The sequence below is a fragment of the Wyeomyia smithii genome, chromosome 1, assembly GCF_029784165.1.
Source record: "Wyeomyia smithii strain HCP4-BCI-WySm-NY-G18 chromosome 1, ASM2978416v1, whole genome shotgun sequence".
Lineage (NCBI taxonomy): Eukaryota > Metazoa > Arthropoda > Insecta > Diptera > Culicidae > Wyeomyia > Wyeomyia smithii.
The window spans coordinates 73,762,201-73,789,798 of record NC_073694.1 but is presented as its reverse complement, the minus strand read 5'-3'; the positions used below and the strand labels follow the sequence as shown (position 1 = coordinate 73,789,798).

Genomic DNA, 27,598 nt, shown 5'->3' with positions numbered 1-27,598 from the left:
TTATTACAACAACTGCATCCCACCCTCTTTCCTCGCGAACAAACTGACGGAATGACGCCTTAACGAATGTTGACTGAATATAATACAGAAAGGGTTTCGTTGCGAATGCAACTTGTATGCACAGTAACAACTCTAGACTGAACAATAGACTGTTTAACTGTGTCGATTGCTTTTGTTCTGTTTGTTGCTTTGTTTTCGTGGAGGTGTTTATAACAGGTTGGGGTGAGTGGTAGAGTGCGACGCTTTGTTACTTGGCTTAGGAAAACTGCAATTCCGTCTCGCCGATCGAGTGGAGATGGCACCGGTCAGAAGCGGTAAAGTTTTTCCCGTACCGATAGCATGGAAGCTTTGGGCCACCTTCAATGTCAATTGCGGTCGTTAGCATTGTTCCACCGACGACGCAGTGGGTAGAAGTGCAATATTCTACTCTATCAGTAGAGCGCGCTTCTCGGTGTCTCGTCTGCTAATCTACTTCTACATTTAAAATTCAGGTCTACTAGATCCTTTCGGTGGCATCCGGGATGTTCTTACATCGCGTCTATTTTCTTTGTTTGTGCAGTCTCGTTGACCTCCGGTGCTTGAGACGTCTGGGGCTCTAATTTCCAGGCCAGTAGCATGTTTAGATAGTGAGTGAAGATGCAACACGAGCGTCGATATGTGACTCTACATTGAACTCGAGATTGGCTATTTACAAGCTCTGGTATAGTGGTATTGTGAAACATTGCTTTCATAGTTTCAGGATGCGTAGATTATTCTACGTGATTTGCGTTCATTCTGAGGGGTTTTCTATCGTACTTCCGTTTTTAAATAGACCATTGCTGTTTAAAACAAGCTCTCATAAATTTGTTTTTTTTTTAATTTTGGAGTGCTTATCATTGTTAACAGTGAAATTAAATTGAGCACTAAAAAAATGGAACCTCTGTAGGTATCACTCAGAAGCAAGAAACAATTTGTATGCTTTTCGATTAAAAAAGCGGTTTTGACTCTTTCAATATTTATATTTGAAGTACAATTAATGCTTTTACAGCTAACCCACAATCCATTTGATGTTAAAGCACACCTCAATTTTTGCATAACATTTATCTACTTTCAAATGATTCATTAAAAAAACTCTCGCTACCAATCGGCCTAAGAATTACAGCTGCTTGAAAAATTATTACTTTTAAGCTACACACTTTGCAAGCAAGTTTTACCTTCAAGACATCAAATTAGTCTCGGCTCATCGAAGCAAACTTTAGTTGCCAGGTTAAGTCGAGAATCTTTTGCCCAACACACAGTGCAACAATTTGTTTTGCCTTGGCTTCTTTGTATGATTTTTTAAGGTATTTTGACACAAAAACAAATTTCCTCGAGTTCGAACACATTTTACCTTGGGTAACAGTGGCACCATTTTGAATTTTCGAGAAAACAGAAATTTTCGATGTTTTTTCGACGCCATTTTGTTTTGAAGCCAAATCTCAAAATTCTAAGAGTTTATTTACATTCTGGCATAGTTTTATTATATTTCACAAAGCGAAATAATATCGAGTATGTATGATTATTAATAGTAATGCGCTAATATCTAAAAGTGGTTAAATTATGTCTAATACTGAGTAAAAAAGTCTCACAAATCGATTGGTAAGTGTCTGATCCACATAAAATGTCAGAAACATGTCAATTTTTCCTTAATCCCTCTACAATACTAAAAAAGTTTTATTTCGACGTTAGATTAACTTTCTTATTATTAACTTCCCCGCAAAATTCTTATTTTAACTTTGAGTATCTCTTACGCTCTCGATATAAACAGATTTCAAATAACATTATTACAGACATTAAACAGATTTCAAATAAGTTAATCTAACGTCGATAAACCTATTTTAGTATTGTAGGGGAATTGTGGCAAAATAGACATGTTACTAACATTTTACGTGGATGAGACTCCAACCAATCGATTCCTGAGATTTTTTTGTTTTTAATCCTTTCTGCTGAATAATTTCGAAAAAGGATCAATTGCAGTGTTATTTCTACCTGAGAATCGAGCTGAAAATCAATAAAAAATATAAAATAAAAAAAAGGTTATGCCAAATCAGTGAATATTCATAAATTCCGTAATTGGAATTAATAAACTCATCGGACACTCTAAATAAACGATTTGAAAATGAAAAACCATTAAAAACATGCCACGTAAAAACGACTCTTCTGGGAAATCCGCGTAAAAAACGCTTCAAAGGATTTCAGTGTATTGTGTTTTTTTGTATAGACTCTACTGCGACCAGTACTTTGATCTTTTGTAGCATAGTCCGAACATTTTGTTCTGCTTTTGAATCGGCCATTTTCATGTTTGCAGTGTCACTTATTGAGAAAGAACCTGCTAGGGTTCGTACTTGTTTTTTTTCCAGACTCACTTTTTTCCTTTATTATAGAGACTTTCAGTCTTCGGACTGGTTCGTCATTCCAGACTTACTATTATCTTATCTTCTTCATCGACCTTCATCTTGAATCATCTCACAAGCTACTGAGGTGTATAGTCGATCAAATTATCAATGGTTCAGTCCAGAAATTTTCAGTCTGGAGAAAATTCTCGTGGAGAAGTTTGAGAATTAACTCACCCCTCTTAAGTCCTTTGACATTGAAAGGCCTGCTTCTATTGAGATTCGAACCCACGGTCACCCCTTTGTACGTATCGTAACGTATTGAGCTTATACTGAGATTTAAAAAAACCATTTGGGTTCACCCTTATATCAAAAACAATATCGCACGCTAGCCTGGGGCTAATGCGGTCTCGATCAACTAATTTAGTTGAGAGAATTCGTTATCGATATTGTTTTCGGCACATTTTGCATGTTGTAGGATAAGTACAACGATACACCGTGCCCCAGTGCTGAGTCGAGAAAATTTCCAGCTCGAAAAGTTCCTCGACCTGATCGGGAATCGAACCCGATATCACAACCGTGTGGGAGAGCTAGCCGACCGACATCGCTAACCACTGAACCACGGGGACCCCTAACCATTATATCAGTTGTACCTATTATTTAAACAACTGCAGTAAATTCAAACCCAGACAGGCACATTTTCAATCCAAGAAACAAGAAATAGCCGCTCAGGGATAAATCTTGCTAATGCGGAGGGTGAGGTACCAGTTACCAATTGAGCAGGAGTGTTGTCTTTGTGTAAAAGTACTCTTTCCTTCGCTATATGCGGTTGGTTACAATAATATTGTTTTGCCATGTCTCTCTTCATACTATACCTGGTGAATCCTAAAAAATACTGGCCAATGTTTTACTGGCAACTGCCCATTCAACTCAGGAGTTTAGTGGTGGATCCGTGTTTCATCCATTGTCACATATCGCCACTGAAACTGCTTTCTATTGCGCGTGTTCAATGTCGGATTCAGTGTCGAAATCGTAATCCTAGCCCACAAACTGTCCTGCTGGGTGCATTTCGCATTTGAAGGCCTGTAGACGCAAAGATTGTCTTATTGGATACATTGGAACACGAAATAGATCTAGCGTATACAAAAAGAGCCTTACGATAGTTTGATAGTTAACATATCGGAACAGAGTTTCGTTTTGCTGGACACAAAAATCAAAATACAGCCAAATGCTGAAACTAGTTACGTTGATTTATTTTGTGACAAATATAAAGGTCATCGCAGGAAAATTCTCCAAATCGTTGCCTGTTTACACTATTGTTCGTAAACCGATGGCTGTCCGAGTCATTCTCAAAAGCACTTTCAATACAATGAACAAGGTGCTGTTTTAAACAAATAATAATAACTTTCTACAACTATCGAAAAAACCTCAATCGGGCAAAGTATCGAACATGAACTTAATGTGAGGTGTCGATAAAATTTGACAGCTGACAGCCGTACACAGTAATGCTGATCAACGAGTGCGTATTGTTCGATTGTTTGATGCTGAAACTCAATAATGAAGCCATTTCGAGTCCACATTAGCCTCCATTGCATGCCACCTGTATGCGTGCTGATGAATCCACATGTAAGTCGGAAGCAGTACGAGTATTACGAAACAAGACGATCGTGTATCATTGCCCGGCATAAAAATGTGGGTCTCGTCCGATATCTTTATGGATGGTGGCCGCCTAACCAGTAAGCTACATAGGTACCAGCGTATGCCAGACATAAGATCACCGGCCTTTTCTGCGGCCGCCCTCCTTTACCTCTTCCAATACAGCACGAGTGCTTGTTTTGGTTGCCGAATGCCTAAGCAATAGATGCGTAGGAGCGGGGGCGGGGGTAAGATGATTGCGCAAAAGTCTGTGCCTATACCGTTGCCGGCATGCTGGCCGAATGTAAGTTCCGATTCGAATCTCGGCACGTCCGCGTAACAGGAGCCACGATCGACTGAGCATCAAACGAATTTTGACGATACGTAAAGAAAAAATATGGGTGAGCAACAGCAGCAACAATAATGGGTCGACCTGTGGCCAATTCGACCACAATTGATTGTTTGATCAACAGTTTGAAGTTTTATTGAAACCACCGACGAGGGCGACTATGGATGGGTGGGGAGTTTTCGCAGTTTTTCCAAAATAACAACAATGACATAAAAGCGGAAGATGGCTACGTAAGACATTGGCTGTTGATTTTCATACGTAAGGGCCAAAAAAAACGATGGAAGATTTAGATTTCTTAGCACGCTAGTATAAAGTCGTAAAAGTGGTTGGAGTGGAAAAATGATCAACAATCGTAGAGCACCATCAAGAGTTGTTACCAGCCTGATTAGTACTAATATAACAGATAATTTTATGCAATAATATCTAGATTATCAGTCACATACTTTATGAATCACTCTTCGGTATGAAAGAATGAAAGTAGTCGGTGAGAAGAGGGACAATTGCTTAATTCAATGAATATATCATGAATGTATGACCTAACTTGAACCATTGAAACAATCGGAGGTATTCGCATTTAAGAGAAACGTTCCGTTTATGAAAGGCTTTCATTCACCATCGGACTGTACATACTGGCTGACAACGGTTGAGCGACTTCGATGACACTAACGACGCTGATGACCCACTCGGTCCACTGAAACCCAGCGTGGTCCGTTGGTGATGCCGCTCGACGCCAATCAGCATTATTTTGTCGTTGAACGACGGTCATCTGCATTCGCAAGTAAAACTGTTGACTCGGCAGAGCGCAGCTCGGCGCACTCGTTGATCACTTTTAATTGAATTAATTAATAACTTGCTCTCGGTGCATCTTGACGATTACTCCCGGCACGCCCGTTTCTGACGCGACAGTAGGAAACCGACGTACCATGAGATGATGACCCTGTCGCAGAATTTCCATACCACATTAGGTTCATCGGTTTGCCTTCTTCGGGCTCATAATTCCTGGATAGAAGACTTGTTCAGTTAAGAAAGTTACGCCGGCTACAAAGTGGAATGATGGATTTCTTGGGAATTGAAACTTATTTCGAGCATCACCAACAGCGTTATTTAATGCCCCTGCCATGAGAAAAATCAGCAGCAAAGTTCACAAAAAATCTCACTTTTGTAATGATCAACAACGTAACTGGCCCCTCAAAATGCACATCAAATGAGAAAGAGATTTCAAACATGTTATTTGACACAAAGGATTGGATTCACCCGAGCTGGTGATGCGATCTGTGAGTATAGAGATCGCATCACAACTTCGGGTGAATCCAACCCTTTGTGTGATAAGGGTATTTTACGATCTATGTGCATCCGACCATTGGAAGACAATAGATCCAATATTGCGTCATGATGATCTATACTGCAGTAATAGTACCCAAAAAATTAATCGAAATACAGTAAAGTATTTTTTACACGATGGATACGTACCGTGCAAAAAACATCGTGTGAAAAACCGCGTTATTTAAAAAAAACGTCGTAAAATGAACGTGTAAAATTGTAACTGTGTAAAAAACACCCTGCTATAGTCTGTTATCATTACTGTTACTTACTGTAACTGTTTTGCGCGAGAACAAAAATCGTGCATGCAAAAAAACGTGTAAAAAACCGCGTTATTTGAATAAACGATGTAAAAACAACCGCGTTATTTGAAAAATTGTCTTTAAAAAACATGTAAAATGAAACCTTATGAAAAAAGACCTAACTGTACTTAAATTCGGTTAGCCATTGAACCTTTAATCTGTTATCATAATCAGAATAGCGCATGTGACATCTTTTCAGCCTTTTTATAAGCATTTAACTCAAAAAAAATCAAAAAGGGTGTAATAAATAACTTCCTTAAAGTATTCACTTTAAAGTTATTTTCAATTAAAATTATTTTGAATTTAAGTTAGAAACACTTAAATAAAAATTGAACAAGAGAAACAAATAATTTTTTTTCTTCAAATTAATTTTTTGTTTAAATGAAAAACCTTCTTTCATATAAATCTGAGATTTGCAAAACCTGATTTTGAAATATCTCAATACGTAATGGAATACAATGGAAAGCTTTATGATTTTAAATTACTGTTAGAATATTTTTGCATCATTAGAATTTAATTATTCTCAAAAATCTTGAATTTGAGAAAAAATCTTTAAAGTTTTACTTTCAATTTTGAACATTAATGCATTAATGCATGCATCCCCCATTCCTAAATGATTCCACATACCTTCAAAGATTCACCTTGCGATTTGTTTAGAGCCTGCAAATGCATGACGAATCTGGTATTGAATACGTTTAAACTCAAAAGGTGAATCGTTTGAAAAGATTTGTCTGGTTTGTGGTTTTTGGATGCTTTACGTTCAATCTTGTTCCAATCCATAATTTTGGTTGGTGCAGGTTTCTAAGCATTATTTGTTTTATGATCGTGATTGTTCTTACAATCTACTTAATTATCATACAATATGTTGATATTGGGTGGTATTCGGCCATTTGTGTCTGTTTTCTAGAAACAGGAAATCGCGATCATAGAATTCAATAGAATAGAATAGAATTCTCTAGGGTCGAATTTTAGCTTCTGTGCATCATCTCGATCATTTTAAGCTGTTTTCCGGTTTTCTGAACATGCCTTATCCCTTGAAACCTTCAAATGTCAAATTTGGTTCCATTTGTTTGATTAGCTATGGAATTATGCATAAATTTGTTTTTCATTTGTATGGGACCGCTGCCTTCCAGAAGATGGAGGGGTTTCGTACCACCAGAAAAATATTTCCTGCACCCAAAAACTTCTACGTGCCAAATTTTGTTCCATTTGGTTGATTAGTCCTTGAGTTATGCGTAAATTTGAGTTTCATTTCTATGGCAGCTTTACCTTCCAGAAGAGGGAGGGGCCTCAAATCAGCATAATAACCCGCCTCGGTCCCAGAAACTCATACAAACAAATTTTCACGCCGATCCGTTGATCCGTTCTTTAGTTAAATCGTGATTTGAGGATTCCAAATAATTTTTATTATATAGATATTAAAAAATTAATTTAGATTAAAAAACAATAAAAAAAATTTTTTTTAATTCTTCAACTTTTTTTACCAAGATCTTGTTATAAATTCAAGTTTCTCAAAAAATTAACTCCTTTTTTTAATTAAATAGGTGATTATTCAGAATTACGACAATATACAAATACAAGTATACTTAGGATTTGACTTTATAACCGATTGGGTGTTGTTGTTTTACTCGCTCTAGTTCACAAAGACAGGCCTACCGGAATGTTAACACTCAGTAGTCACGTATAAAAGCTAGCATGCAGAAATTAAGTCTTCATTGTATAATCGATCACTGCAGTCAGAAGACGGTTGACTCTTACTAGAAACTAGCTCGACGTTTGGTTTTGACGGTGAAGTAGTACTCTACCTAAAACTGTGTTGCATGAACTTTCAACATTATTTTCGAATGATTCAGGTCAATTAGACCACGCTTTTCAGTTCAGTTAATAAAAAAGAGACTTGAAAGAGAATTATCACTGAAGTTTATTGCTTCACACCATTTAATTGATTAACCCTAATCGAGTGTATTCCCAAACCTATTTTAAAACATACATTGACATAAGACAAGCTGTCGTAACTCTACGTTAACCTTGCGATCGTGTCTTATAAACAACCACTTCAACTATATTTTAACTTCATCTATGCAAAATTGGTGCAAAAATTACTTTTTAATTTTTTGGAAGAGCAAATTTTGTTATTTTTTTTTTATTTTCTTATATAAATTATATGTTGACTGCAAACGATTTGAGATTTTATTTTACTTCAAAATGCTCGTAGCCGCAAGGTTACTCAGTCGGCTCTGATAAGCAGGTGGACTGGTAGAGATGGTCGGGTTCAATGTTATTCAAACCCGTATCCGACCCAAACCCGAATTTTCTGTTCGGTTTAAAACCGAACCCGACCCAGAACTTTTTTTTTATCAAACTCGAAACCGAAATGCCTTTAACATTGGTTTATTTTCAGGCTCTCCATTACATACCCTTCCTTCAAGCTAAATTGTATAGTACCCCTGTTGACTTTTCTCCTTACAACGATAAGTCTCTCTCATAATTAAACTGATCTGACTCACGCATAGTAGTTCTCTTCAGGGGAAAATGGTAATGAGAAATAAAATTAAGCATTGACAACAAAATGTTGCACACAGATCAATCTAGAAAAAATCCTTACGTAATTTGTGGATGACGCTTAATATAAGACCTTTATCTGACGTAATCGCTAAGTTATTTCATAAAATTCTAATTCCTTGACCTCAAAAAAGCATATGATACAATTCTAGACCAACATTTCAAAAGGTCCTATCTGCTTTCATCGTTTTTCCGGAGCGTCTTTTCATTTTGGTAATGGTTCAGCTTTAATAACTCTCCCAAGCGTGGCTTTCATTCAGGAGGCTAGACCCAAGTAACACACAAAACATGTTAGAAAATAAGTAACAGCGAAAGTAGTCATATAAGTGTACTACAAGCGCAATTGAAAACTTGTGTTATTATACTGTGTTTGAAGTTGTTTTTCATCAGTAATACAACTGCATTTCGAAAACAAGCTCGTTTTTTTCTGGTTTTGGAGATGTTTTTAATAACATGAGTTCAAGAATGACAATCACTATCACTTGGTCTTTTCGTAAGACTTTACACCATCTAATAACAACACTACGTACCTGTAAAATGATTTTCCTTAGTACAATAGTCATAGCATTCAACACCCAACTTAAAATTACTTAATCAAATTAATATTTAAATTATATGAACGATTTCTATATTTATTCGAAGCGGGTCGAAACGCGCCATCAAAAGATAAACACAACGCTTGCAGTGTAACCAATATCACTTCAGTTTTTTGTTATTGTATATCTAACAACGTTTTCTAATTTTGTTAGATTTTATATCAAGATAACGTACAAACTATGCGAAAACAATTTCAATATTCAAAGGAAAGAAACAACTCTTTTTGAAGAGTTGAATATTAGTTTTTGTCATCATTTTATAATCAATTAAAACTGCCACTGGTAAAAGCAATTGTCGATCTAGTTGCACTGCGCAGACACAACACATTTGCGCATGCGCTTGTTAACAGTTGTCATAGCAACAGATTTGCGCATTGCCGTATTAGTACTCGAGATGTATTTTGCCACTAATTATATCAAGTTGGCTTGCTTTCATGCAGTTATCGGTACTTGTTCTACTAGCCTTCATGTTTTGCGCTTTTCTGATGATATTGCTGTCATGGAATAGGTAACGTCAACTATTCTATACCAACGTGTGTTACTTGGGGAGTGATTCCTCCGCTATCAACTTGGGCAAATAACGTGTCATAAAAAGTGTTTAATAAGTTGGGGTGATTGAATTAAAGTGATCGATAAAAAAATCGACCAAAGCAGATAGGACCTTTTGAAATGTTTCTCTAGAGTTATTCACGAAAGTTTGTTGAAAAACCACAATGATAAGAAATAAAAAGTCAACACTTTAATAGAAAGTTATTATTCAAATCATTAACAAATTGTAACCATGTCCCTCAAGGAAGTAGCACTGACCCTTTATTATCGTTCATGAATGATCTTAAACCTTAAACTTCGTGATACATCAAGACTTTTTGCAAATGCACAGTGGTCTAAAATCGAAAAATCGTGATCGTTTTAGATTTTACTGTGAAAAATTTATTTTATGTACACAGTTTCTTCAGCATGTTTATTCCATATAACAAGGCTTCCTTTTAGCGTTTTCGGTTTTTTGATCAATCCCCCTAGTAGTTAGACATAAAAACTATTTTTTTCTAATTTTCAAAATACCAGATTGCTTTCTTCAGCAAAGTTGTAGGAAAATCTCTAAGAAAAAGAATTGCTGAGTACTGTAATCTTCTATCTGTACGTCTGATATGACGACATAGAGTTTCTTAGAAAATTTCCTGCAACTTCGCTGAAAAAAGCAATCTGGTATTTTGAAAATTAGAAAAAATAGTTTTTATATCTAACTACTAGGGGGAGTGATCAAAAAACCGAAAACGCCAAAAGGCCTTGTTATATGGAATAAACTTGCTGAAGACACTGGGTACATAAAATAAATATTTCACAGTCAAATCTAAAACGATCACGATTTTTCGAGTTTAGACCACTGTGAAATGGCACGGCAAACAAGTACTTGCAACAGGCAATTTGCATCCTTGCGCTAAAATGCTTCTTGGGAAAGACAGTTTTTGCTTTCAACAGGATTCAGCACCAGCGCATAAGACATTGATCGTTCAAAAATGGTGTAAGCAGAATTTGCCTTGTTTCATCAGTTCATCTGAATCTGGGAATATATGCTAGGAAAGTTGGACGACGTTAGGCATTTGAGTTTGTACATATTTGAAAAACGTTTGGTGAAGATTTGGGACGAAATGCCGAACGAAGTTGTGCGTGCAGCTTGCAATAACTTCGAAAAACGTATACGGGCCATCATCAAACACAAAGGTGAAAGATTTAGACTTTTTTATGACATAAATGAAGTGTATCTCATTCACGTTGCCACCCTGTATATTAGATTTCATTTTTAATCGTGAATGCAATCAAAGGAACTAAGTTATACTGGAATTTGTTTGTTGTTTGTTTTGTTATTAATGTCTCCTCGTTTGAATCTTAATCTTTAGTAAATGTAAGGAGGCTCCTAGTGAACCTTTTGGTGTAAGGGTCAGTTGAGGGTATTAAAAAAAGACAAAGAGTTGTAATGATGATGCGATATTGGCTGGAGGAACGAGGTTTCGATAAGACTTCTCCCTCTTGGCAAAATATTAAGTCCTACTTATGATAAAACTGACTAGCGGAATATAAATCCTTTCCGGGGAATTGTAACTGGCGATATTGGCACCGGGAATGAGGTTTCGATATAACTCCTTCTCAACAAAAGCCCCTCTAGAATATGAACCTAATCAAAAAACAACGTTCGGTAAGGTCTCTCTACAAAAAAGTGTGATTTGGTGATATTGGTAGGATGGAAAGAGGCTCGGTGTAGCAGAGCAGTAGGCTTGAAACGGAAGGGTGAAACCTCACACACAAGCACGTATATGAGTGAAAAGCGTATCATTTACTTCAATAGTAATACTGCCAATGTACGGATTACTTTATGTCTCTGATCGCAGTGATGAATTCACAAAGAGGATAAAAAAATAAAAAGCTCTCAGTGAACACATCCTTAAGTGTAGTCGTTTTCGAGAGTTTTCATGTTGTCTTTGAACACTTTTGAAAAAGACTGTAGAGCAAAGAATCAAGGCAAATAATACCAATAAATGTTCAGATATTTGATTTTGGAAGTCTAGATCTCACCATGAATAAATTAATTAAAACAGCAAACGGTTTTATATACAGCCGCGCAAACAGAAAAGCAGTAAATATGCTAAGGGGCCATCCACATACCACGTGGACAGCGTGGGGGGAGAGGTTGTGTAATGTCCACGGTCCCAAAAAAAAAAAAAAATTATATGGGTGATTGTCCACTGGGGGGAGGGGGGGGGGTGTCAAAATCGTTAAAAATCTGTCCACGTGGTATGTGGATGGCCCCTAACTCTTTTGCTAAAATAATCCCTTCAATAATTCCTGGCAACCGCGAAAAAATGATTTAGTTTCGCGCTGTAAAGTGCAAAAAAAACAAGATTGCAGAAGAATACTACTTCACTTTAATGCGTATTCAGCCTCCAACTTACAATATCCGAATTTTTTTAATTGCACTCGTATTATTGAGCTTGACTGACGCATTTTCCGATGAAAATATAATTGCAGCTACGAAAAGTATCCACGCATGAATTTGTTAACTTTATTAACCTGTGGAGCCCTAATATGGCGGTTTATTTGATGGTTTTGGCCTCACTCTTTGCGCGTCTGTCTACAAGACCGTCTGCAGCAAAAACAATAGACTCATCAAAATATTAGAGCTTGAAAGCACGAGTATACGTATCGATTACTGAACCGCGAATAATTTGTCGAACCGTTGTTAAGTGCAATTGTAAAAAAATCCAGTGAAAATTAGCCTGCACTCGGTATCAAACATCGACCCAAATAGCTCTGAATTGTATTCAAAGCTAGTCTACATGTGAGTCTGTCTACAGTTTCTACCGAGATCACTTTTTCCAGCATCCTAGCAAAAAAGGGTTGAATAAAATCGGTAACAAGAGCTGATAGAAACTTACCCTCTGCTAACGAGTATGCGAATTCCCCCTAGTGAGTGTCACGTTCCGAGGATGGTTGTGTATGTGTGGGAAAGAAAGATTCGTCTTTCTTTGTACTTCACTTGTTAGTTTACCGACCTCGGTGGCTCGTTGTTTTTGTTTTGATGATTTGGTCCACACAACGGGATGGTTTCACTACTTACTATCATGCACTCTCTTCTCTGTTTCCGCTGTCGCACAGTAAACCGGGTGGGTTTTCTTTTTCTTAAGTATCTAGAACTTGGTAAGCTTTGCACGATAAAACACAAACACACTGAAATGCACTGAAAAAAAAAGACAAGAACGAATCACCACTACATCCGTTAAACACCGAACGGGATGCGCAAAAACTTGTTTTGGGCCTTCCTTCAACTACATATGTATGCATTTGTTTTGGTTTCTCCTCAGCATCCACCGAAAAAACGGTCAAGCAATACTCCAGCAGACTGGTTCAATTTGTTGACATTTTAGATGTACACAGCCGAAAGCTAAAACAAAGAGGGTTGAGTTTAAAGTGTGAAACACACATAAGCAAACTGCACGGAGCGCACGTGCGGAACGGCCGCATTCGGTGGATGCTAGGAATTCCCTTCATTCACTGAGAACAAGTTCACTTTGTAGGTTATCCGACAGGTCTGACAGATGGGCCCAGTCTAAGTGGATCGGTTTTGACATTCCATCAGGTTCACACGTAAATTGCTTTCATCTCAAAATCGAAAAACAACCGCTACATTATTGTTGCGATTCGCAACGAATGGGCCTTTTTCCGAAAATAAAAGCTGCAGGCCCGTGGGGTGATTGTTTTACCTTCTTCTCGCCTTCCTTTATTTCACCTTTTATTTATCTGGCTCTTCACAGCCACTAGAGCCGCTGCGCAGCAGCTTGTACCAAAACTTTTGTACGCAAGTTTCCAAGTCGAGATGATCCCCAGACTCCACACTCGGAACAAACGCACGAAAGTGAGCGCTTGTGTGAGTATGTTTTTCGAAACACTTGTTTTTGTTGTTTTAATTTGTTTCCAATTTATTTTCACGAAAAGCCTGCAACAGAAACGGGTGTTTTTTGAGATATTAATGGATCAAATAGGAAGGCGAAATGTACGTGCAATTCTTTTGTCTTGGTTCTCTGTTTCTCTCGATTTTTGCTTCCTCCGGTCATCCGTTACCCCGGCAGTTATACACCACATCTTGTCTCCCCCATTTTCCGCCATCGAAGCATATCAATATTGTTTCATTATTTCGGTGTATCCGCGTGAAGCACTGGCACACAGGAAAGCAAAAAACTGGTAATCAAATGTGTAATAATTTCATTACCTGATGTAGCACATCCAGCAGCTTTGTGTGAGGTGCTAGCAGAGCATCTCCACGCCAAATGACCGATCGACCAATTTCTGGTGGCTTCGCTTAGAATAAAACATTGCACACGTATTTGGTCTGGAAATCTGAGATTTTTTCACGACTGGAGAAAGTATTCATACTTAGGAATTCCAATTCTTTTTTATGTTGCTAATTGGTAAAAGGTGAATATAACTCATACTTGCATAGCAATTTTTTCATGGTGTTTTCTTAACTCAAATAAGAAAAGATCGAAAACTTCGTGTGTTTTCAGATGATTCTGGCTGGAAATGCTCAAACGCATCCAGTGATACACAATGAAATTCGATTTTTAGCTCTCTATATAGATATCTTCAGACACGGGTAGGGGGCGCTTCAGTGCGGTTACTTTTTCATTCGCTGCATACGGCACAATACAGCGAGAAGGCCAAGTACACGCGGATAAACAAAAACAGTATATTTCTGAAGAAAGAAAAAAAAACTAACTGCGTTTGTAATGTCATTAAAATATGAATGCACGTCTCACGTTGTGCTGCCTTACGCTTTTTCGCCGTCCTTGGACGGCGACTAATGGTATGCATTTATATTGCTGCATGACGGCACATGCATGACTTCTCAAGATAGGGAAATTTCACTTTCGAAGTTTATCTGGTACAAATGTTACATTTCTTTCACCTTTGCCGCCGCCTAGTGGCCAGACGGATCCGTTTACTGCGCGTACCGCCTCGAAGCCGCCTCCACACCGCACTAAATGCGTGAGACGCGAACTATTCAAACATTTTCCTCTATTGTCTTAAGCTAAACTTGAGAGCTGAGTATATCTATCCGACCGGGGAAAACAGCAATGAACTGTGCAGCCTTATCACCACCGGGTGAAATCCCGTGTTTCACTGCATGCAAGCCCAGCCAGTGAAGACCCACGGCAAGGATCTACCAAATTCGATTAAAAGGCATGTGGTTAGACTGGTTAGCTAATGTTGTTCAAACAACACAATACACCAAGGTCGCTTTTTACGCGGGGGATACGGGCCGCGTAAAAAAACCGCGTAAAAAAACCGCGTAAATTCCGGAATCCGCGTAAAAATACCGCGTAAACACCGGAATCCGCGTAAAAAACCCGCGTAAATTCCTGAGTCCGCGTAAAAAAACCACGTAAATTCCGGAATTCGCGTAGAAAAAACCATCGCTAATTTTGCATTCCGAGTGAAGGGAAACCGAAATCCGAGCGAAAAAAAAAATACCGCGTAAATTCCGGAATCCGCGTAAAAAAACGCGTAAATTCCGGAATCCGCGTAAAATAAACCGCGTGAATTCCGGAATCCGCGTAAAAAATCCGCGTGAAAAGAAACCGCGTAAAAAGCGACCTTAGTGTAATTAAAACCGGTAATGATTCAAAACTTGCAATGATAGTAAAAAAACAGAGAACTTGATATAAAAATGTAAATAAATTAATGAAAAATCGTACTTGGAAACGACAGCACTCTTAAACTGTACAACCAAGAAGCTTTTTACCAGTCGTTTATCATTGCTGGAGCTTGCTCTAAAATAACTGAACATTTCTCGCTAAAACCAGACAACTAACTCACAGGTCTTAAAATTTTGAAATCAATGTGCTTGATTGATTGAAAACAGTGAAAAAAGGAGTTCATAATGATAGATCACTCAATCGACAAGGAGTGGACCCGTTATTATAAGTATAATTTTAAGCAATCCTTGAAGTTCAAATTGAGTTACAGCTTTGAAAGTGTCTATAAAACCTCCTACGGACAGCCCTGATTAGGATTTTATTTGAAGTAACCGAAAGTTTGGCTGCAAACTTGAATTTAATCGCCATCTTGAATTTTCTAAAATAAACAAGGCTCTGACGGCCAATTCGCCAAGACCGCAACCACGTTTCCAAGACAGGTTGTACCGAAGTTCTCCGATCGGGCTGAACCTTTCAATAGTGTTTTATATAATTTCAGATTTTTTGAAAATTAAAATGCCCCTAGAAGTAATATTCAAAAACTGATGAAAACATCAATTTTCTTTAACTTGTCAAAGATAAGTAGGATAAACAAATGGTCTGTAAAGTAAAAGCAGCCATCGAAATAGTAACATTTCAAATGAGGTAGATCTTTCTACAAGAGTTTCGAATAAACAAAAATATCAAGTTTCGACGCTTTACTTTGTGCTAATTGATTTTAACAGGATTAATATAAGGTGAGAAAGGTTTTTATTTATCCTTAAAATAATAATTATTGTAGTGTTTGGACATGTTTTTCGAAAGACATGTATTTCAAAAGTCCAAGAACTGTGTATAAAAAATAGATTTCTACAAAACGAAAATAAATCAAGAAAAGAAATAAGTAGAATGATGCTACATGATACCATTTTGAAAATATCAATCAAAAGGAATTCAAATTATTCAACATTCAAAGCTAAATAATCAAAACAAATATATTCGATACATCACCAGCCCAAAGCCTAGTTTCAAATATGCTGGTGAAATATATATATATAAAAAAAAAATAAACTTCCTCGGCATATTTTGCCGAAGGAAATGTTACAGAAAATCCAACCATACATCGAAATCGAACAGAAATTAAGTAAAATTACGCTACAACATCTCGACAGGCAGCAGCGCGTGTAATCGTTCGTAAGTGTAACAATAATTGTTAATTTCCTCCACCTCCAATAGCCAGATTCGAGAAATTGCAAATCGGCCACATATCGGCCGTGCCACGATACAACCGTAGTGCTGGTGGTCCACACGAAAATTGAAAACAATGAACCCATCGCCTTTCCGCTACTGCCAGCATCCACGGAAGCATCCGAGCGGGAGGAACCTCCAAGATCTTGTTCAACTAATTTCGACAGAGAGGTAGGTAATTTACCTCATTAACAGCCAGCCAGTAGCAGAAGTGAAATTAGGGGCTGATATACTTACGAAGTTTCAGAAACGTTCGAGAAACGAATCTAACAACCCATATCGGGGCTATCGCCAAACTTTGAACTGCTTGAACATTTTATAGAACACTTTTAAAACCTTTTTGGAACCCTGATCAAGTAGCCTTCCTCGGAAGGTTTCGCCGATCGCTGCTCTTTTTTTGTTCACACATTTATTTGACACGGCACAATACAAATTAAAGCTCGCTGCTTTGGATGGCTAGGTATCCTAATTTCATTTTGGTTTCCTTCGATTCAATTTCCGCTATGTCTCATTGGTCGAATGTTTGCGTTGGACTAGCTGCAATAGCCAAGACCTAACTTAGTGGAAAGAATTACTGTCTAGTGAACCTTTTTTCTTATACAACATTCAACGATTTTTTAGTTATGTTAATTTTATATTACATGCAAGTGTGCAACAGTCAATTTGGTACAAAAGAAATGAATCATATTGTTTGATGCTGCATATTGAAAAACACAATTGCCGCCTATAACATATTTGTTACGAACTTCACCAACAGATCTCAAATCAAATCAACCGCCGCTGAGAAGTTTGTAAAAGCGACATAGAAAGGCATGTTTTGGCTAGGTACTGCATTGAAAATATAGTGTTTAAAGTCTATTAAAACCATTCTTAAGTAAAAAAGTGAAAAACGCTGGTTTCATTACAATATTCGCCTTCATACCGTTTTAAACATATGGCTATGCACAATCCAACGTCAATCAAATAATTCACGGCTAAATTTCACCAACAGAGAAAAACAGAGCACCGCAACTTTGACCACTTTTAGGTCTAAATCGTTTTGTTGCGCACTTTTCCACAAAATAGCTTTACAATTTCCTTACACTTCGGAAACAGTAACATCAACCAAGCAAAATATTCCAACCTGGGTAACTTCTTACAGGATGCACTGCCCACCGAAAACCGAAATACCCAAAACGCACACGCGGCGATTGTCTTTTTTTCTTCCACTACTGCGCGGCACAATCGATTGTTTTCCACAGAAAAGTTGTCGGGATATTCGGACGAGTTTCAAAACACACAACCAAACAATGCGAACTTCGAAATGTGACTGACCCGACCAACGCATTTGATCCGGCTTTGAAATGAATAAATACACAACACTGTACTCTTTCTCCAATGTAAGCTCCGCTCCGAGTAGGAGGCTCCGACAAAAGTCGCTCTCGCGCATTCTCTTCTTCTCTCTTGGTTTCTCTGTTTCCGTTGAGCCGCCGACTGGCTAACAGTTTCGCTAAATATTGTCAATGTAGAATATCCACATTTTTCGTTTTGTATGATAGGCATAGGACTATAAAATTCATCTGAACAAATAACGTATAGTCAGAGAAAACAAATACGGATGGAAATGTGTTTTGAACTATTCGTGTCTATGTGAATTAGTCAAATCTTATGCATTTCAGATACTGTTAAAATTCATCGCTCTTATTAAGCATGTTGGCAACCCAGTTACCAACAAACGCGCCTTTGTCTTTCGGAGCGAAAGCTCTTGATCTCCTCGCCGGTCGATAGCGATGCTACAACAGGTACAACAGCTTTTATGCTTTTAAGATTTGGATGCAAAATCAGTGTATAGAGCAACAATTTGCCCACGTTAAATAGGATATGGCATTAACTGCTCCGAGGCTGCTTGTTATTATAGAATGTAACTCAAGAAATACTTTAGATTGAAGTAAAGACAATTTTTCACCGAATATGCTCGTTCTGAAGCATAAAATCCAATGAAATAAGGATCGTGAAATTTAAAAAGGTCAGAAAATTTTGTTTTCTTAGTCTGCTAATACAGTAAAGTATTTTTTTACACGATGGATACGTACCGTGCAAAAAAATCGCGTTATTTGGAAAAACGTCATAAAAAATCGTGTAAAATGTAGGGGAACAACGGGCAACACGGACAGGGCGGGTAAGATGGTCCGTTGCTCTTTTCTATATAAACCATTGAAATTAACACAAATCATTTATGCCAGTTACATACCAACAGCATTCTGTGAGTTTCGAGATATTATGTAGATTGAAACAATAGTTAGTTATTTGAGAAATAATAAAAATAAGCTCACCCTCAACAGCAAAGCAATGTGATGTAGTTTTTGCCGTGCCGAATTTAAGCTACTGCTGCGGTAAAACTTCAGAAAAATATAATCTTCAATGACATTGGAATATTTAAGCATATTTGAAACATGTGGGTGAAGATAGTTTAGTAAAAATATGATTTTTTTAAAAATCACATCGATCCAAAAAATTGTTTGCCTCTTGGGCAAAACGGTCAGCCGTTGTGTTCGCAAAATGGGCAGTCTGAGAAAACGACGATAGCACCATTTAGAAGAAAATATAGAAAATATAAAAGTATAGAAAAGAAATTTGCTATAGTCTTTCATAGGGCCGTCTTACCAGCACAGTCGGTCCGTTTCATATGCACGTTGTGAAATAGTTGTTTTTCGAGACTGTTTTATTTTAGTGAAAACTAATATAAAATCACTCTAAAAAGGAAAGGTTTGCATTATTTTATGAAAAGCACTAGTCAACGTCGGTTGCAATGTTGTGTTTTGAGCAGAATAATGTATAATTTCCTTAGGGTGACCGTCTTGCCCGTTGTTCCCCTAACTGTGTAAAAAACACTCTAGGGTGATTGATCGTAGTTTTCACTATGCAAAAACGTATCCTGGTTCGTGCTATTTAATTAACTCAATCATCGATAAACCATCGAATAGTCAGAGATTTTGAATTAAATTATTTTTCAAGACTGCTTCTATTTTTCAACAATAGGGGGTTTTAATTCGAAAAAATACCTGCTTTTTCTTATACTAATCGATAACCGACCTTTCAGTAGGTATTGCGTAATTTGTCTTAGATCTCTACGAGTTTTCTTTGATTCTAAAATTGAAAAAAAAATTTTTTTTTTAAATTTTCACTAACTGGCAAATAGTGCACAGAGTGACATTGCTGTTGCTGGCTTTTGGCACAGAACAGATATGCAACTTCGAACAAAACTTTGCAGCAAATTGGTTCCCAAGCTTTCACATTCATTTTTTGCTGTTCCATCCTACATTGATTTTACAGTGCATCGTTCGAACAGTTCGCTCCAATAGTTTGAACATGCACCAAAAAACTATTTTTTTTTTTGCTTTAATAACCAGGCAAAAAGGTGATCTTGAATAGTTGAATCTATCAAAATCAAGTTCACAGGACCGACCGCACTTCACACAGGACCGCATTCAAGAGATCTTTGAAGTGGAAATTCAGTAACAATTCACAATCAACGTCAATAGAACAAATTAAACTAAAAATCTTTCAACCATTCAAACATTGTCTAACAAATTTTCTTGGATCGTACACCTCACGACTGTTGAAACTATTTTAACCTGTTAGTTGATTTACTTGAATATTTTCGTTGGATTTGGAAACCGAATTTCTCGATCAACGACAATATTTTTTTCTCGTACCGTTTTTTATACCTAACATTGCTAGAAATGCATATCAGACGCGCTGTACCAGCACTGCTTACGACATTAGGTACAATGTAAAAAAATAATTGTCGTTAGTCAAGATATTCAGTTTTGAACTTGGGCAACAATGAAATTCATTAAAAATATATCTACATAAAAACCGTTGCACGTATGCGGGTGGCACTGTACGTTTATCATGAAAAGGCACCCTCGCTATACCAGCACCGGGGAGAACAAAGGATTCTCTCGACGAAAAAGCGGCGAGAGCTCATACGGTCCTTTTGTTGAATGAATGGAATATAAGCGTGATGAAATTTGAGTGTAAAATGCATTCTCTCCACCGCTAGATGTCGATACTTAAAATAAAGAGATTCTGTCTCGTTTTTGGTTCTTCAGTTGAACAGATGTGCTTTTGGGGAATATAACCCTGATAGTAAGCAAAGTGACATTTCTGCTGCTGGCTTGTGGAAAATATAACCCTGGTTTACGTGTCATGACAAAGATGCCAGTTGTGAAGACATGTCTTAATATCGAAAATATTTGAGCGCGTGTGAATAAGGCAATCCACGAGACAGTTGCGATCAGCTGATTTCAGTCTGTTTTCAACTTATGTATGTTCGATCCGTTCGATCGGTCTCAACTTGGATGCAATCCGGATCCAGAAGCGTGAAAAACAAATGTTATCCGATCGGTAGCTCTAGTATCGCGAGTGCCAATCCTGAATACAACAATATAAAATCACTTTTGATATTATTGCCGACATTGAAAGATTCCGGTTTTGGTCGTGTTTTGATTTTGCAGCTTGAAAAACAGCAACAATAACAAACGTACAAGCAAAAATACGTCACCCGTGGATTGCCTTATAAGTGGAAGCCTAATAGTCGGTTGATTAACCGCACTCGATTTAATGTGTCACTGGAAGTTTTGTAACCTTTAACGGGGACCGTGTTTACTGATTTCCTATGTATAAAGACATTGTTTTGTGGAGTGTGAAGATATTTGAAAAATCACCTGGCCTCCCTGTGTCATGATTTCTTGATGGTAGGGTATGTCTTAAAATTATTTACAGTTGTTAAAATTCGAAATCGATTTTTTCAATAGTTTTGCTGTTTAAATTAAGAAAAGTCAGTACAATATGTATTTCTTTTGACATTTCTCGCGTAATTTTTCAGAAGGACCTAAGTAACAATAAGAGATTCTCTCCTCTCTCACTTTGTTTCGTTAATAACGTCGTCATTATGAATATTTTCCAAGCTTTCTTCCCCTTAATCGAGAGATTGTTATACTGTCTTGCTTACTATGCATTGAGTGTTATGAAATATGGAAAATATAACATAGTTATTGATCAAAGAGAAAGTAAACAAAGAGAGTCTCTCAATGTTAGATAGGTCCTTTTGAAAAATTACGCGAGATTTCTTATCAAAAGAAAAAAAAATATACATACCCCTAAAACACACTGTTGTCATTATAGCGATTTTGAAGCGGTTTTTATTCTTCATTATAAAATCGAAGGACAGTGATATAAAATTTTTAAAAATCACATTTTGCTCAAAAAACTCTTTTAACTGATATATAAAAATCCGAAATCCGTGAATAGCTAAACTACCCAATATGTACATACCTTTGATTTTTTTAAGGAAATTACTTCAACTAGCCCTGATAGTTAAGCTAATAAAAGATGTAAATTTGACTACTCATGTCTCCACCGAAGCAGTCTGTTTAAACTTCTCTACAGTATTTTAACCCGTGATATAAAACTTCAAATTAATTTTAAACATCAATCCATTGTCAGTATTGAAACATTTTATTATAGAATAAAAATCCCCAAATTATTTTAATAATACAATATAAGTTTTTCTGATCCTGGTTCGCATTGCAAACGTTCGTGATTCGTCCCAACAATTTCAGTCAACCGCAACCACCGCAGCCGCTCTGCAAAAAAGTCGTGAAATATCGAAACAAACCGACGGATTTTTCTATAAGCGCAGTATGCAGTTCAAAAAGGAATTCATTTTCCTATCTCAATCCCATGTAAAATTCAGGCACTGAATCAGGCAATGAAATTTCTTCTGGTAGCTAGCTACGCAGCTAAAAAGAAATCATAAACCGAAATGGAAAACAAAGTTCACTTGCTGTGAACACTGCTGTGAAGCAAAATGTCACTTTTTCTTGCACGGAATAATTAGCACTGACATTATTCAGGTACTGAAAGTGTCAGGCAATTGGTTGGTCGTCTCACACCCAGCGATGCCAGATTGGAAGACATTAGCCTACATTCAAAATATTTTTCACGTTATAGTTACCGGAAAAGTTACGTGAATATTTTCCACTATCGTTTTCTAGTAGATTCTACGTGATTGTCATTTGAGTTCATGAAATCAAAAGAAATAATTATCGGTTTCCGACGAGGTAAACGAAGAATTTGCATACCTGATTTATTACGCAACATATTTTGATAATTTCTAAAACCTGTTTCCTAGCTCATAAAAATTAGAGAAATAAATGAAAATTGTACATTTAGTAAAACGTTATTGCTATCAGATATCACTCAGGTATGCAAATTCGTGAATGAATAAAACAACAAAAAACCTGATAAATATTACGACTTTCCCGGGGATTGTTATTATCCGCTGCAGCTGTTTCCGTTCAGGTAACTCTTCCACCTTTGAACTGAAGCTGTGTGAAACCTTTAAGCTCAAGTCTCGAGTTTATTAGGATTTTTCGAAAATTCACTCATTTGCAAGCCATCCAGAAATTCTGTTCTATGTTCATAATCAGACAACAGCTTCGCCATTTTGATTTCTGGTTCATTTCGCACAGAGAATTCACGCGATACATCCTGTTTGACGTTGGTTCACGTAGATGGTACGTGATTAACCATGGTATGCATGAGATTTTCACGTAGATGTTATGTTTGTCACATAAATCATGCAAAATGACAGGAAATGAACAAATATAGGAACTTTCACGTAACAATAACGTGAAAAATATTTTGAGTTCACGATGAAGGCATCCATTTTTGTGACGACAACGTGAAGACATTGGAGAAAACATGTTAAGACATTGAAAAATATGTGAACGACCCGAATTTTGCATTAGTGCATTAGTGGTGACCTGTATTTTTTTGCTCGACAGTTTTCGATTTGCGGGAAAGTTTTTTCAGCCTTCGGGTAGGAAGACATTGTTTTTCGCCTTTTGACTTTGCCTTTCGACTTTTGAAAAAATTACCTGGCATCCCTGCTCTCACACCAGATCGCGATAAACAAGTGTGTTCGAGTGTTCTAGAAAAAAGGAAAAATCATGCGCTCACTCACGTCAGATATCGTTACTGTGAAGCATTCTCAGCTGTCAAAGTTCCGTTTGGTAAAAAGGGCAACATTTCGTGAACCTCTTTTCTTTTCAACTGCGTACCACGCTATGAAACTCATGAATTGGATGAAAACAATAATTTAACTAACAAAGTAAATTAAGCTGGGGTGACATTGTGCAGCTCGGTTCGAACTATTTTTGCTATTTTCAAATACGTTACTGCCATTTTTGCTTCGAGCTCGAATTAAGCTGTCATTGTCATTTGTTCATTACTCATCTAACCTAGAGTGCCTGTAAATATATAGAGTGGCGACACTGTCAAAATTGGAATAAAAATTATCTGTCGGTGTCATTCCAATTGAGCAAACAACCTATTAAACACTATAGTCACTGTAAACTTTACTAGTCTGGCGCTAATACAAGACGTGACAGCTGGTCACCGTTACATTCAACCAATTTGAACCGGCTGCTGATTGGCTGAATTCGATAACGCAATCGTCACGTAGAAAATACAACGAGGTTACTTTTCACTGTAAAGCAGTTATGCTGGAGAGTCATAATTTAGCTATTATAATTGTTCATAAATAATGATGCAATAGTATGCAAGGTACATGATATTTCCGAGTAATGTATTTCACTGTTATAACTTTAAAAATGCATTGATTAATCGTTTATTACTATTTCGGTTGAAATCCAAGAAACTTAGAAAGAAAAAATTTGGGTACCAAGAAACTTAGGAAGGAAAAATTTGATAATAGAAGTATGCTTTATTGAACATAAAATAATAAATAAGAATTTAGTATTATTCGCCTATATATTGCAATTTTAATTTGTTTTATTTTCATTGACCTGCAGAAGTTGTTAAAAATAATCATTCTGGCATCAACGGTATGGAACGTTCAAAAAAATTTCGACGGGGATGACGGCCGTTACGAAAAGAAAAATAAGAAGCCAGCTGTCACGTCTTGTCTTAGGTCTGGCGGACTGGATTTCGGGAACCAGTGTGAACTGTCATAACGGGAACCAGTCGATAGTGCGTTGATTTTTGCATTTGAAGTATTGTAATCGTGCCGTAAAAAGATACAGAATAAATTAGACTCAATAATTGGACTTTTTGTGACAATTGCTGTTTTTTGAGAATAGTTATTGTAATGAATTAACGATATCACAATAATGTTAATTTTATACATGTGAGAAAATCACAAGGAATATTTTCTTTCGTCGCAACAAAAACGTGCTCTTTTTATAAATAATTGTTTATTGATAACATTATACTGCCATAGATTTGCTGTCCTGTCACCTTTCACGCTGTACTATTGTACGGGAAATGCTCAATCGAAACAATATGATTTTTTTATAATTTTCTCTTTCAACGACCTAAATGAATTATCAGGTAACTGCAAAATTTTAGCCATTTTCCTCTAATCTCCGCATTCTTTGGAAACCGGAGTAAACTAGTTTGTTTCTTTGTCCTTCGCCAATTGCTGTTACATTTGTTATAAACGCACTTCATTTTTACATCAATTGTTTACTTTCAAAGAAGTCATATGCAACATGAATTATATCCAGTGGTGTCAGGATTTCAATGTGAAAAAGTGGGTTGCCAGTTGCATGGTTCCCCACTCCGCTAGCGAACCTATACATTAGAGAAATGACAAGACACTCACCGTTAAGGCAACTGTCAACATCAAAACGGGCGAGTTGTATCATTTTGCATTGCCGTTATCCGTTTTGATGTTGACAGTTGCCTTAACGGTGAGTGTCTTGTCATTTCTCTAATGTATAGGTTCGCTACACTCCGCCAGACTAGTAAAATACAGTGACTATAATTAAACACTTGTGGGGAAAAGAGAAAGGATGTTCAGTGTTACCAGCGTTACTTTGGATGACACGGCACCACTCTAGTTATATATAGGCACTCTTATCTAACCTACAAAGTCGAAAAAATATACGAAAACCTAATCATGACGACCATCAGTGATCATTTATTTTTGTTCGAGTTACTCGAAACGAGATGCGCGAAACCCCTGGCCAGAAGGACGTTCAACGAGACTTCTCTGGGGATTTTTTTAAGTTAAGGGGTTTTTAACTGAGCTTTTGGGGATTAAAAGTGGCGATATTTGGCAGGGGGAAGCGGTATTGCTAATAATAGAATTGCGGGATGTAGCAGAAACCCGAGCATATTTTATTGTGGCGCCAGCACTAAATTGGAGTTCGGAACTGCCGTGAGATGACAAAGTGACGTAAAGGCCATTTTTTCGAATATAAGTTTTTTATGCCAAGTTGTTCATTATTCGAAGACCTACCTCTTGGTATCTTCTTTTTGGTTGTTACCTATATTCGTACGTTGTATTAAATAAAAAAAAACAAAGTGACGTAGGCACCCATTTCAACACAAAATTGGCGAGAAATTAATTCGTTTTTGGGCCGTACTGAAAAACTGATCACTTGGATCTACGTCACAATGTCATATCACGGCAGGGAAGTGGAACTTCCGACTTCCGAACTTTCTTTTGACATTACAAACACATAGAACAACTGCGTGTTCACACAACATGGACTGCCGTAATGACTTCAATGTATTTATTTTTGTAAACCGGGCTGACAGCACAGTGACGGCTGAAATGGTTGCAGTGTTGTGAGAATACCCAAAATAAACATCGGAAGTGAGCCTGACTGCCAGTTTATCAGCGACGTTTTGATAACTTTTATTTAAATGCACAATACAATAGATCAACGATTCTGGTCGCAGTAAGGAAGTCCGCTACAATAAAAAAGTGTCAATCACTTACATTGAATTCCTTTTTTGAAAAAAAAAAAAAACTTTAACCATTCCGAATAAGCCAAGCCTAACAGGACTGCAAAATCTTCATGTGTACCGACTTCCGAACTCCAATGTAGTGCTGGCGCCACAATAGTTGGAGGAAAGGCCACATTTCGTTAGGTTTAAGCATCGACTAAGAGGCGACTTAACGACGAAATTTCTACGTAGTTTTAGGGATTAAAGCACAATTGTTAGTTATCAGAAAACCTTCACTTCTTCTCAGACGGGGAACACCCTGGTACACCAACAAACATTTTCGTTTTAAAAAAATTCACATGTCATTATATTTCATTATATAGGAGATTCTACCCAGACCCAGACCCATGTCATAGCAACTGTTTCCTGAAGCCGCCGCCGATGATGATGGCGCTAATGTTGAAAATTTGGTGTTAAGCTACGTTCATTGTGCCGTATGTATTACTGCACGAATTTTTTGTTCGCTTTCAACTATATCGAATATTGAGTTATCCGGAACGTGTTGAAACATGTTTAAACGTGACCATTTATGTCCTGCACAAAATGCGCACAATGTAATTTTATATTCGTTATAGTGTTCGTTAAACTGTTTTTGGCTCAAACTCAAGCGGTATATTTTGATATAAATTATTTTTGCATGCGGACAAGTGTTAGAGTTTTGTTTACGACTTAAAATTACACTTATCTGACAGCAACCATTTGCTATTGAGCAGGAATGTATAAATAAGCTAATTCTCAATTTAAATAACTGAGTGAGTTCAACTATGGTGCAATTTATCTCTTCTAATCACACTGAATTTGAAATTATCCAGAACGTGAAGAGACATAGCAGGTCAGTGATATAACCACAAACTGAGTAGTTTTTATAATTACAATAATGTAGAGTTGTAAGATAAGGGGTTTGATGAGTTTGAAGTTTATTGTATGTTCTAGACCAATATATTCAGGAACATGTAACAGTCATCGGTAATTGGAAAGGAAAACATTTTTGACAGTTATATTAAAGATCAAGCTTTATGTTTTAATAGTAAAAAGTATAATCAACAAGTTAACAAAAAATAAAACTAGTCAATCTCCCTTAAATAATATTAACTTCGTAAGATTTTTTCGCACAGTTTCTCTGAAGCCGGCGAAACTTTTGGAGTAATTTTCCAATCTAAGCTTCAAATAAAGTTCTATCGTTAGCTTGATTAAAAGATTG

General features: G+C 37.0%; 1 protein-coding gene across 10 annotated transcripts in view; it reads right to left on the bottom strand.

The window, feature by feature from the left end:
- Positions 1-17,908, bottom strand: part of LOC129723171 (protein FAM107B) — a 131,712-nt gene extending 113,804 nt beyond the window's left edge. For 2 of the 10 annotated variants that reach the window (XM_055677214.1, XM_055677268.1), the window contains exons 1-3: positions 17,673-17,908; positions 13,372-13,604; positions 12,547-12,848 (exon numbers count right to left, since the gene is read on the bottom strand). The gene's annotated coding sequence lies outside the window, so the exon portion shown is untranslated. Of the gene's footprint in view, positions 1-12,546; positions 12,849-13,371; positions 13,605-17,512; positions 17,639-17,672 lie in introns of those variants that run through there. The other 8 variants (XM_055677236.1, XM_055677219.1, XM_055677244.1 and 5 more) reach the window with 8 other exon arrangements.
- Positions 17,909-27,598: the final 9,690 nt, after the last annotated feature.